Genomic DNA, 13,372 nt, shown 5'->3' with positions numbered 1-13,372 from the left:
CTCTTAATCTACATTAGAGTGTCTCAAGTCTTATTCTGTTCCAGTAACATTTTAAAATCAAGAATTTAAAAAACTAAAATAAAATAAGTGGTTAAATAGCTATTATATGTATTATTATATATGTATATATTGAAAACCAATGTTTTCAAACTCTGTTTAAAATGTTTATATGTAATATAAGAGGAAATCTAAGGAAAAATAGTCATAGATAATTTTTAAAGAATTTGAAAACACCAGCTTTCAATATACACATATATTATAATACATATAAATTGAATATATTATATGTACGATATATGTATATCTTATATCCAAAAGTTCTTCTGAGGCAAAAAATTACCATCATTTATTTTTTTCATGACATTATTCAAGCATCTCTTTTTACTTCTTTTTTTTTAATGCGTATTTATTTTTGAGAGAGAGACAGACAGACAGACAGACCAACAGAGCATGAGTAGAGGAGGGGCAGAGAGAGAAGGAGACAGAATCTGAAGCAGGTTTCAGGCTCTGAGCTCTCAGCACAGAGCCCAACGCGGGGCTCGAACTTATGAACCATGAGATCATGAGCCGAAGTCAGACGCTTAACCAACCGAGGCACCCAGGCGCCCCTCTTTTTATTTCTAGTGTGAACTTTCCTGTATTTCCAATGCTGGTTTTATGTCAAGATTATTTTTCATTCTAGTCTTTTCTTTTTAGGCAAAACCTATCTCATTTACCCCCACAACACCACTACTCTCGAACTACTGGTAGAGAGTGGTCGTCTTCCACTGTTTTTATTTTATGTAGCGTATGTGTATGTGTGTGCATGTGTATATGTGTGTAATGGTGTGCATACCTGCATGAGTTAGAGGGCATGACATCTTAAGAAAGAGAGTGAGGAAAGAAGGAACCGTTTTCCTTTACACTCACTGTCCACATCGACCATTAACCTGTGTCTTTTTGGCAGGTGCACTTGACTCAGTCTCCTTATGTTCTATGTCCAGGATTCCATGACACGCCAACATGTACTTCTGGGGTTTTGCATCAGGCTTCTAGTCCACACACCATTTTGAGGGTCTAACTTACTTGGGTAGTTGGACATGGAAGTCATCTTAGGATTTTAAGCTTGAGTGTGACAGTGTCATATTTGACTTTTAAGTCGAAAGTCAACTTGGAGGCTGAGTTCAAAGATGGATTTGAAGGAGACATCTGGAACCCAAGAGACCATTTGAAAGAGACTGTGTCTTTAATCCAGACAATATCTGATGAGGATTCAGCAAACGAAAAAGAATCAGAAATGAAAAGAAAATACCAATCTAAGAAATGCTTAGATGGCAAGTCAGTGGGAGCTAGTCATTGATTGGATACCAAGAGTGAAGAAGGCAGAATCAGAAGTACCCCCTGGGGCTTCCAGCTTGAGTTAATGGGTAGGCAGTAGTCCCATGACAATATAAGAGGATAATACTGAAATAGTAATAATAGCTATTATTAATTGAGGACTTTACATGCTAGGTGTTCTTCACCATGAATTTCATTTTTTCCCCTCTCATTCATACATCTCAAAGAGGTTAAAATCTTTTTATTTATAAAACACATAAATGTTAAATAGCTTGAATAAGGTCACACATACGGGGAGTAATGGAATCTAAGTTCATACTGGGACACTTTGACTTCAGGCTGTACGCAGACTTTTACCAAGCAGGGCTTATGGGGATGTGGGGAGGTAGGCAGGGATCTGCTGATGAGTTCCATTTTATGGCTACTGGCTTTCAGGTACCTTGTGTGAGATTCCAGAGTCTTCCTTAAGCAAGGAGTTGGATATAAGAGTCTGAAACTCTGGATACACCTAGAGATTTGAGAGGCATTCACAGGGGAGAGATTGAAAATATTACTGTGGATGATATTATCCGGGGCACTGTAAAACTGATATTCTGAGGAATGCAACATTGAAGATATGGGTGGTATAAGAGAGCCTATTAATAAGAAGGAAGCAACATTCATGGATGTAGAAGCAGAACAAAGAGAATATTCCAGGGACATTCAAAAGGGAGGTTGAGAGCCCATGCTGCTGGAGAATCTAGTAAGATAAATGCATGATATGGGGGAGTGAATAGGGCAGAAGCCAGGAGGCCACAGGTTTGGAAACGAATGGGAGGTCGTCAAATGGTAAGTCAAATTTAGATTAATTTTCCAAAAGTAGAGATAAGAGGAGGAGAGTGAGTTGACGACAGGTAAAGATGTAGAATAAAGGGAGTTTATTTCTTTTTGTTATTCATCTACGGACCTGTTTAGGGCGACAGAAAATTTAACAGGCTGTTGCAAAATTGCCTATGTAGAGGCAGAGGATGAAGACAGTCTGGGTGGTTATGGGGGATGCCCACCCCCACCCCGTGGAGAGCAGCAGAGGATGAAGAACCCGTGGAAGAAGGTGGAGAGGGGGTGCCCTTACCACCATCTGTACTTCCAGCCCACCCCTTCCGTCAGCACTTGGCTTCTTGGCCTCTAAGAAGTCCCGAGACCCTATTCCCTTTCCTCAATTCTACTTTCCTGTCCAGTTTCTAACCATCTGGCTTTATTTTTCACTGCCAAGCTGTTAGGAAGACTGATCAACAGGCAAAGACTTCACTTCTTTCCTACTCACTCATTCTGCAAATGTTTACAATCAGTCTTTTGACCCCGTTATGCTAGTATGCTGTTCTCTCAAAAGCCTCCATTGCTCTCCTAGTTTCCACATCTGGCACGTTGAAACCTTTACTTCTTTTGCAACAATTGCCTTCCATTCTCTTCTGCTTCTCCTATCTCTGACTGTAAACGTTTCAACTTTCCAGGTAGTAACAACACCACGTCAAACTTCCTGAGTACTCACTATGCCCTATACACTCATTTTAAGGGCATGACAAATATTAAGCATTTCAAATGCATACTTATTTATGAAGTAAGTACTACTATTATCCCTGTTTTGTAATGATGGAACTGAGATTCAGATTGCTTAATGAAATGACTTAAGGTTACATAGCTACTGAGTGATGCAACGCGAACTTTGTACCCACATGGTCTGACCCAAACCCTAGGTCCTCAATCCCTCATCAATGACACCTGGCAGCAGTCTTTATAAGGATCGTTTTCTAGGGTGCTGGGCAACCAGGACCATTCAAGTTGAGCGAGTTATTACAGCATAATTATATACATTATATATAATGTGTATGTTTGTGTGTGTGTGTGTGTGTGTGTGTGTGTGTGTGTATAAAATCCCCTTTTATAATAAGAAGTGCCCTAATTTAGGTGACAAATTATATGGTCACGCTAACTTTATTGTCCTCTTTTCCTGTGTTCCCCCAAAGCTCCCATTTCTGAGGTGCCTCCTCACTGTAGTAGACATATCACATCCATAATTGCTAATCCTTACAACAATACATTAAGCCTAGTTTCCTGATCCCCATGTGAAAACTGAGGTTCGAGAGGAAGTTAATTGCCATAATTAAGGCCACATCCATACCATGTGGCTGAAACCAGCAGGATGAAGAGATAGGTGTGTCTGGCTCTGGAACCTTCTCCGTATTTTTTTTTTTTTGTCGTTGTTGTTGTTGTTTAGTATTCTACTCTTTCCTTCACCTCTCTCTGGATGTATTCAGATGATACCTTCTCTTCCACCCTCTATTATGGTTGTATAGTTGTCTATCAGTAATGGGAGGCTTCCCCAACAGCATGGCCTGTGCCTTAATTGTTCTTATATCAGCAGGATCCAGAGCATTGTTTGGTCCATATAATGGCCTTAGTAACTATAGATTTGTGTGTGTGTGTGTGTGTGTATGTGTGTGTGCATAAATTATAACTAAAGTTATATGTACTAAATATAAAATATAAGGTTACTATATATAAGTAAGTATACATATCTATTATATATACAATAAAACCTTAGTTTGCAAGCATAATTCGTTCTGGAAACAAACGTATAATCCAAAGCACTCGTATATCAAAGCAAATTTCAAGAACCATTGGCTCCGTTGTGATCACGTGACCTTCGGCATCACGTCCTACTCGTGTCGCAAGTCACCACTCGTTTATCAAGTTAAAATTTGTTAGAAATGTTTGCTCATCTTGCAGAACACTTGCAGGACCAGCTACTCACGGTCCAAGGTTTTACTATATATTTTACATTTTACAGTCTAAGTACAATACACATTTATCCCAGATGCTGGGTTTAACTCTCAAGTTTTTCTCAATTTCTTAGAGGCAGGCTTCTCAGACATTCATTCCACGCACTACTCCCTCCACTGATATAGTCAGACACAGTCTGTTGAACACAATTTCCACCCAATGATTAGAAAACTCCGTCCAATCTAAAGCACATCTGCCCCAACATCCTCTGTTATAATTTGTTAGCGCTGGGTGCTACCTCTTGCATTCTGAATGTATCCACCCTTTCCCCCTACCCAGGCTGCACAAACAGTGACATTTCCTCCCTTAGCAAAAGAAAGACGTTTCACTGTTTATGTTCACACGCTGGGAGTGGATTAAAAACATTTTTGATCCTCTACTCAACAACTAACGCTTAGCATTACATGGTTTTAAACTAGAGTGGTGGTTCACAATTCTGGCCACGCAATAAAATCACCTGTGGCGCTTTTTAAAAAAATACTGATACCTGGACCCCAACAGCAACCAGTTACATTGGAATCTCTATGCTTCCAAAGAGATCCATGTTTTATTAAACTTCCCCTTAGGTGATTCTAACATGCAGCCAAGTTGAGACATACTACGCTAAAAGGAACTTTTCTGTCCTTTCAGACTTTGGGCAAAAAAAACTCCATATAAGAAAATATCAAATAGGATGAAGTAGCCATCTTATTAATATGCTACAAATTTGTGGGTATTTATTTATGGTACTTACGTAGCCTTCGCTTCTATAAACAGCAGAATCAAATTCATCCTTATACATGGGTATTAGAGAAACTCTGATATATTGTTAAGGTGGCAATTTGTTGCTAAGGTGTTTCTACAACTGTTATTGGCAAATAGTTGTTCTTTTTCATTAATAAATATATTATTTTTAGCGAAGGTACCTGTACCATCAACAGACCATATCATGAGTTGAATTGTGTCCTCCCCAGATTCATATGTTGGCATTCTAAACCATAGAATGTGACCTTATTTGAAGATAGGCTCTTTACAGAGGTAACCAAGTTAAAGTGGGGTCAGAGGGATGGAGCTCTAATTCAATATGACTGGCATTCTTATAAAAAGGAAAATTTGGACATAGAGACATAAACACAGGGAGAATATTACATGAACAGGACAACAGCCATTTGCGAGTCAAGGAGGGAGGCCTGGAACAGATCCTTCCCTCATAGATTTCAGAGGGAACCAACTCTACCGACACCTTGATTTGTACAAAAAGGACTTGTAGCCTTGAGAATTATGAGACACTCTGTTGTTTAAGCTCTTTAGTTTGTGGTACTTTGTGACAGCGGCCCTAAGAAACTAATACAGTTTACCTTCAATTCACAATCAAGTTGTATCAGAGAAAGTATTTCTAAGTCAAAAACCAATTTCCCCTAGAAACATTATTATCCATGGTCATGAGATTCCCAGGTGAGCCACAAGGTCCATTTACTCCTGGAACGTACTTCTGGAATGAGACAAAGGAGACAGGTGACAGAGACTGTGAGAAGAAGGAGAAACAGTGGTGAAGGCAACTTGCAGTGTGCGTGTATGGGTTTTCTCCCCCTACATGGGGAAGGCCAGGGCTTAGTTAGAAAAGGGAAGCTCTGATGGCGTGAAGTGCTGGGAAAGACAAGATCTGAACGTTTGCTGTGGGACTGTGTTCCAGCACAATGAACACATGGAAATTTAGGGCAGATGCAAATTCAAGATCTGAAAAGAGCTGACCAAAATCCATAAACCAGAGTAGAAACTTTAGGTGGGCTTTGAAAAAAAAAAAAAAAAAAAAGAAGGTAGGCTTCAGGGATCTGAGCCTGAAGGCACTGGACTGAAGTTACAGAGAGAAAAGCCAAGATTAAAGAATGAAGAAGTGGGAGGAGGGGGGAGAACGCGAGAGGACAGCCCGGGCCAGCATCAGGGATCAGGACTTCTAGGGGAGGGAGTCTTGTGTACCTAAGGGTCATCTCCCCCCATGCATGGACAGGCCCGCTCCATGAAAGGCCCAAGGACATGCATTTTATTTCACTGTTTGGAGAATACTGTTCACGTTTCTCAATCTCCTTCCGTCATTGTGCACCACTCAGCCTTCCTGAGATAGGGAACACTTATTCCATGCAGTTCTGCTTAAACTCAATGTATTTCATGCTTCAAATCCTTCTCCATCCAAACCTGTCGCCAGTTCCCCCAATTCAGGGAAACTCACCCAGGGCATTGGAAGCAATCTCCCCAAATTAGTTCATGACGGGTGATTGATAGCCTATTAAAACACCTGGAAGTGACTTGCATTCTCCAATGTCAGTGCTTATCAACCTAAATGAATTCCTGTTTCATGAGCCTTCAGAGGACAGAAGAATTGAGTTGAGAAACCTGTCAGTTTGGGCAATGATTTTGGGGGTTACTAAGGCTGTGCAGACAAGGCAGGCAGACAGGCCAGCCCCCTTTTCCATTTTATTGTCAAGGACTCTCATCTCTCCACAGTTGCCTCTATTCTGATTTCACAGATTTAAAAAATAAAAAATTTCCCACACAGTTGTTCCTCTGGCAGAGAAATCTGGCCATTTCTGCTTTTTTTTTTGTAATTTAGTTCATTGTAAATTAGAGATCGTCTCTCAACATTGATCTCTGCAACACTTCTCTGACTTATGCCTGACTTATGACATATGCATCTATAAAAACGAAGCCAAGGGTGAAAGGGGCAATTCAAGGAATAATTAAAACTATAATTGATTATAGGGCTCCTTGGGTCCTAACTTAGGAAGACAGAGAAGTGGGGCTTGACGGTGAGGGATAAGTCAGCTTCCAGTTCTTTCCTTGCTAGATGTGAGACTCAGGGCCACCTCCTAACTCCACTCTGAACTCTTTGCTCTTTGCCATGTTTAGATATAAATAACAAGAGACGCCTTGCCAGATTCTTGTTAGGACAAAACGCTATAACGTGTTCTTTCCAAGTTGGTGTCCTTTCTTGCTTTTAACTCCAACCCTGAGGATAAAAAGTACCTGGGAAAGGACTTCCTCATTCAAAACCCTCATCAGTATCGAGTTGTGAAGTATGGTAATAATTGTTGCTGTAAATGGGCTTTGAAACATCTAACGATTTTCTTGGTATCATTTGGACCGGAAGTTGTACAGGACACTATTGAAAAATGAACCACGTTCAGCATAGATTCCTGGGATAATTACTTGGAGAGGACAGGGACAAAACCAGTGCTGAAGATGCCCTTTGTGAATAGGTTGAAGGATCTTGGCTGGGAGCCTTGCCTGTTACACAGCCTGGATTCAGCAGGGCTGCTTTGATTAAGTGACCACTCATTTTGTTTTCCACTCTCTCATTCAGGCTCTAGACTTCCCTATTAGGGGAAAGTCCATCATAAGTGATGACCTTGGCCGATGTGTCTCGAAATGACTTAAGTGATTTAAATGTTATTGGCAAGCCAACCTGGGCCGTCACGACCCAGTCATGTCGTTTACTCCATGTGGGGCTGGGCTTGCTGGCTCTATAAGGAGAGACGCACATTTGGGCAGAATTATAAAAATCATCATCACGTTCCTTGGAGGGCTTAATCCCAATTATGCATGCCTTCTAGTGCCATCATTTCATTCACCTTCCAGAGCATGCTCAGCGAGGCATGATAATTATGTCTGCGTCCTAAAAAGGGAATATGAGAACGTCTTAAAAGATCCATATTTCATATTAATACCAAATTACGTTTGGGGTGGGTTTTTTTTTTTCTTGGTTTAAAAAGAGCTGGTGATGAAGGTTAGCGATTTAATTAAGGCCACTGTCCACCCCCGCACCCACGCCGTCGTCGCTGGAGAACATGGAGGCTGACACAGGTAACGACAGACACTGGAAGGAAGGCATTCACAGAATGGCAGCTCGGATTCTTCCAGCTGAGGACAGTTTTATGATTGCATCTTGCACTAATGTAATTAGCTCCTGGAGTTGCAGGAGGGAAGTTCCTCTGATTGATAAGGTACAAGTAGATCCATGCTGGTAAAGAGGAGGATTGCAAGCAATCCGCAGGGAATCAAACTGTGCTCTTTGGCAGGAACAAAGGTCTCATTCTTTACATTGCCGCACTTTTAATCCAACAGTCCAGGGTTCAAGGCTACTTTACAGCCAGTGATGTGGTCAGGGGCTGTAGAAGAGTCTTAGGCACTGGCTCTTTTTTCTCCCCACGGCCCAGAAGCACAGCTTGCGCCACAGGTAATGAGTGGATGGTGGAAAGCAACTTGAATGCAGATCCTCTCTCTGCCACTCACCTGCTGTGCAATCATCAGCCCATTCATTCATCCCCTTATCCCATTTATTTATCCAACTTGTACCATGTTCCTTTGTTATTAAGCACCAGGTACTCAAGATACGTCACTAAATAAGCAGAGATTCCTATCTTCGTGGAACTTACATTTTAGGGGAGTAGAGAGTAACAAGAAAGATAATGTGTGGGTTACATGGCTTGTAAGAAGGTGGCAGAAGCTGGGGAATAAAAGGAAAAAACAGAGTAGGTAATAGAAGCAAAGGGGAAAGGTCATACAGGTTGCAGTTCAAAACACGAAAGTAAGTTAGACATGATGAGAAGGTGCCATTGGGCAGAGATGCAGAAGGTGACAGGTGTAGCCAGCAGGGACCTGGGAGAAGAGCATTCTGGGCAGAGAGAAAAGACCTTGCATCTGTATGAGTAACCCATGGCAACAACAAGATTGGCAGAAGCAGGGTGAACTGGGAAGGAGGAGACAACGGCCAGGCCAGGCCATGTGAGGCCTTGGAGTCATGGTGAGAACTTTGACATTCACTCTGAGTAAAAGAGGAGTCATTGTAGGTTTTGAGCAAGGGATTGACCAGATCTTACTTTGGTTTTGTAAGACTCTCTCTTGCCGTCACAAATAGACTGAAGAGTATGGGCAAGAGTAGAAGCAGGCTGGGTATTTAAACTCTTCAAGACAAGTTTCTTATTTAGCCAAGGGCTTGGTAGTTGGTCACGGAGTGTGCTTTTGTTTCTCCACTGGCGAAGTGATCCCGTAGCTTCCAACGGCATCCACTGCAGTCATCATTCTTTGTGGATGGTGTTATGAATCAGTATTGTCCTGGGGCTTTCTTTTCCAGAATGCCCCCAAATTTCTGTTTGCTCTGGTGGATAACACCGGCCCCAATCACCGTGACTGTGAGCCGCAACATTCTCTGAGGGATCCCACAACACTAGACCCATGCTCCTTGGCTGATAGGGTCACAGACAAGCTTTGCCTGCTATGATCCACACCCCCTGCCACAGACCACAATGGCCAGACTAGATGAGTTTACTCTGTGCCAAGAAACTCAGTTTTGCTATTCCTTCACCCATGCAACCTCATCCTGCTTCCTTTGCCATGTCCATGGTTGTACTGCTATCCATCTGCTCACACATTATTAGTTAGTAGTGATCCATTTTCTCTTCTCAGCTCAGTCCCTAAACCTGGGGTGAATGGTGATTGCTAACTTCTTGACAGACCAAGTGACCACATAGACTCTCATAGTGTTAACTATTTACGAATTGTGTCTGCTCTGCAAAATGGTCCTCTTGACGTTAAACATGATCTGTATCCTTTTCTCTATAAATGCGAAGAGTCCAAAAGATTAAAATTCTAACAGAACTTTGTCATCCTTGCCTGATCTCATAGAGTTCTCAGGGTCTGCTTAATTTGCCATTGATTTGATGTATTATAGAAATTTGGGGGCTATGGTATTTAAGAATTCTGGGAGGTTGTCATACAATGACCCTTATGAGTTTCAGATATTTGTTGAGAAATCAAATCCAGAGGCATGATTTGTAGCGCCAGATGTCCCAGAAGACAGAAACTTGTGGATACCTTGATCATGACAGCATTGAAATTCTGGGGTAAAATTTCCATAATGAACGCATTACATCTCATCTTTCCTAAATAACACTGACTCTGGTTTCTGAGTTATACACAAGATACACTAATAAAACTCCACAAATACACATCAGCATTCTTTCCCACCTAAACTGAAACCATTGTTTATATACTTGGAAAGTGAGATTTCTTCTAGCCTAATAGTAATTTAAGCTACGAAATTTCCTTAAGAACTGTGAATTTTCATCTAATGACAAGAACTTAGTTACTCTAACGTGAGATTCTAAGCATTTTAAGAATGATTATATAATTAGTGGGTTATCATTTAGAACAAGTTTCTCTAATCTCACTTTAGCCCCCCTCATGGTCAAAATCAGTGTTTGTTGATACGAAGTTTTCACGACATGATATGGCTGATTCATGTGATTAGATTTCAGATTCCCTGCCACATGATGAAATCCCTAAAGCCTGGAATTGTGTCTTCTGTTTCTTGATTTTGTTTTGTTTTCCAGAGCATAGAAAGCAGCCATATGGAAGAGATATGGCAAAAATTTTATCTTCTCTTATTTTGGTCTCTACTCACCTAGGGGTTGCAAGGGAATGATGAGTATCTTCAGCATCTGTGCATGACCAGTTCTTCTTCTCACTACTGAGTTCTCCAGAGAGCTGCCATTTGGCCAAGAGAATAGCACTATTAAAGTTTTATTTTCGGGGTGGCTGGGTGACTCAGTTGGTTACGTGTCTGACTTCAGCCCAGGTCATGATCTCATGGTTTGTGAGTTCGAGCCCCGTGTCGGGCTCTGTGCTGACAGCTCAGAGCCTGGACCCTGCTTTGGATCCCGTGTCTCCCTCGCTCTCTGCCCCTCCCCCACTCATGCTCTGTCTCTCAAAAATAAATAAATATTAAAAAAAATTAAGTTTTGTTCTCAACTGTTGCATTAATTTGCTCTGTTTTTGAGCCTCTTTTCTCCCCATCCAGGCGACTTCTGAGAGACTCAAGTTCATTCAAGTTCATGTGAATTGTATCAGTAGTTTTTTCTAACAAAATTAATCAGTGTGCATTAATATTTCTAATAGGTTATCAATAAAACTATACTCCCTCTAAAATAACTTCCTTATGCCATCAAATAAATCTATATGGTAGCTTCTTTCAGGGTTAAACTTTGGCCTTATGCCTTAGGTCTTGATTGATATTCCTTTAGCACAGGCTAAGGACTGGGAAAGAAAATGCAGTCCATTCCCAAACTAGAATCCCGGTAGGTAAAATATATTTCCCATGTCACAGTTTGGACACCGTATCCACATGAACACTAAAATGAAGAGAAAGAGAAAAAAAAAGTCTGTGGTCTTTGGTACACAGTAATATTTGGAGAAAAACATGCATATTGGATGAATGTAAGAAAAATGTTAGGTGGTGTTTGCATAATTGATAGAACAGAACTGTGTCGGATTCTGAATGGTTATTAAATGGAAATATATATTTTGGCCCATCCAGGAGAAATACTTCCAGAAAAACATGCTTGATATAGCCAAAGAAGAGCTATGGCATTCATATGACTATGACGTGACCTTTATTGAGAGGATAAAAAGCACTAAATGATGATTACAGATGAATTACTCCATAGCTTGGGATTTTCAAGAGGAATCCTATTTCTGGATCTTGAGACAGTGGGACCAAACAGACATATCTGTTTCTATTATTAGGAAGAAAGTGAATCTCATAATGAAAATCAATCTGTGGCTTCAAAGAGAGAGAGCTGACAGTAAAATATTTGAATTAATTAAAGAAATACAGAGTTGTTCATTGGTGGGTGCTTTTTGTGGACATATTTCATAACATCTGTGCTTGTTTCCACGGCAATGGTGGCTGGTTTATTTTGTTGCTAATATACCATATGGGCATGAAAGATATTAGAGAAAGCTACCTGATGGAAAACTAAAAATAGACACTTCCAGACAGTCTAAGAGAAATTAAAACCTCCACATCTAGGCAGACAGTGATTCAACTCCTTCACGAACTACACCAAGTTCAATGAACATTGGCTATTATCTGAATACTTACAAGCCTTCTCAGAAATAATGCCAGAAGCAGGGCACCTGGGTGGCTCCCTCAGTTCAGCGTCTGACTCTTGATATCGGCTCAGGTCATGATCTCATGGTTCATGGAGTCAAGCCCCGCATTGGACTCCATGTGCTGATAGCATGGAGTCTGCTTAGGATTCTCTCTCTCCCCCTCTCTGCCCCTCCCAGGCTCGTGAGCATGTGCACGTGCACTCTCTCTCTCTTAAACAAACTTTAAAAATGATACCAACAGTTATTGGTCTTGATGCCCAATGGATAAGGTACTCATGTTTGAAGAGTTCCAGAAAATAAAAATAAGTTCATCCATTTCAAATGTAAAAATATTAATAATAATAATAATAATAATGATAATAAAGCCAGCTCAGAATCTAAACACCTCTGTGAAAAGCTCAAACATCTAAGGTTTGGTTTGCTTGTTTGAGCCTTCCATTGTTTCTTTCAAAGCCACCATTGCCCCTCGTTTATTTCCCTGTAAAGCAGAGAGGTCCTTGTATACCATGAGCTCTGATCTTTCCACCTACATTTCTACCAAGGTGGGAAAAGTGGAGAGGATAAAGAAGCAGTTGTAGTTCTTCAAACTCCTTCTTTTATTTCTGTTTTTCATCTTCTTTTCTTCTACTACAATCTTCCCTCGCATTAATTCTGCGTCTTCAAATTTTGTTCTTCATATCATTGGACTATATCAATGCAGCTGAGACCTTGTACTTCAGGGCACTCAGAGTTGAAGGGGATGGAATAATAAGTCCTGTGGTATGGTCATCGCATGTTCCAGTTCTTGGCATGTTCATTCAAATTTCAATTTATTTCAGGACTTAATAGTTTCATTGCTGAGCTAGCAAGCTTACATCCCCATAGCATCACGTTTTTATACCATTAGCCCATGTGAATAGACTATTCCAAGCTTAACTAGTTATTAGTTCTAGAATTTCCCATGAGATGGGCAGATAGCTGCAGATGCCTAACACGTTGAGGTCGTTTCGTATCTAATTAGCAACAGAATAATGGCACCACATTAATTTCAGGAGCTGGTCTTGAAACGTAGGAGTCACAAAGATGTATTAATTTAGAGGACAGAGGGAAATTTCTCAGTGTTAGAATTGATCTCATGGTGTCATTTAACATAATGTGTTACTTGAGCTATACACGGCTTTTAAGTTACTTTTGAATATTTTCTTCTTTTTAAATCTTACTTTAGAGATAGAGAGAGCATGGGGGAGCTGGGAAAGGGAGGGAGAGAGAGAGAGAGAGAGAGAGAGAGAGAGAGAGAGGATCTTAAGCATATTCCATGCTCAGCATGGAT

Source organism: Prionailurus viverrinus, chromosome C1 (assembly GCF_022837055.1).
Source record: "Prionailurus viverrinus isolate Anna chromosome C1, UM_Priviv_1.0, whole genome shotgun sequence".
Classification (NCBI taxonomy): Eukaryota; Metazoa; Chordata; class Mammalia; order Carnivora; family Felidae; genus Prionailurus; species Prionailurus viverrinus.
The sequence above is the reverse complement of the archived record's forward strand: the minus strand, read 5'-3'. Positions refer to the sequence as shown.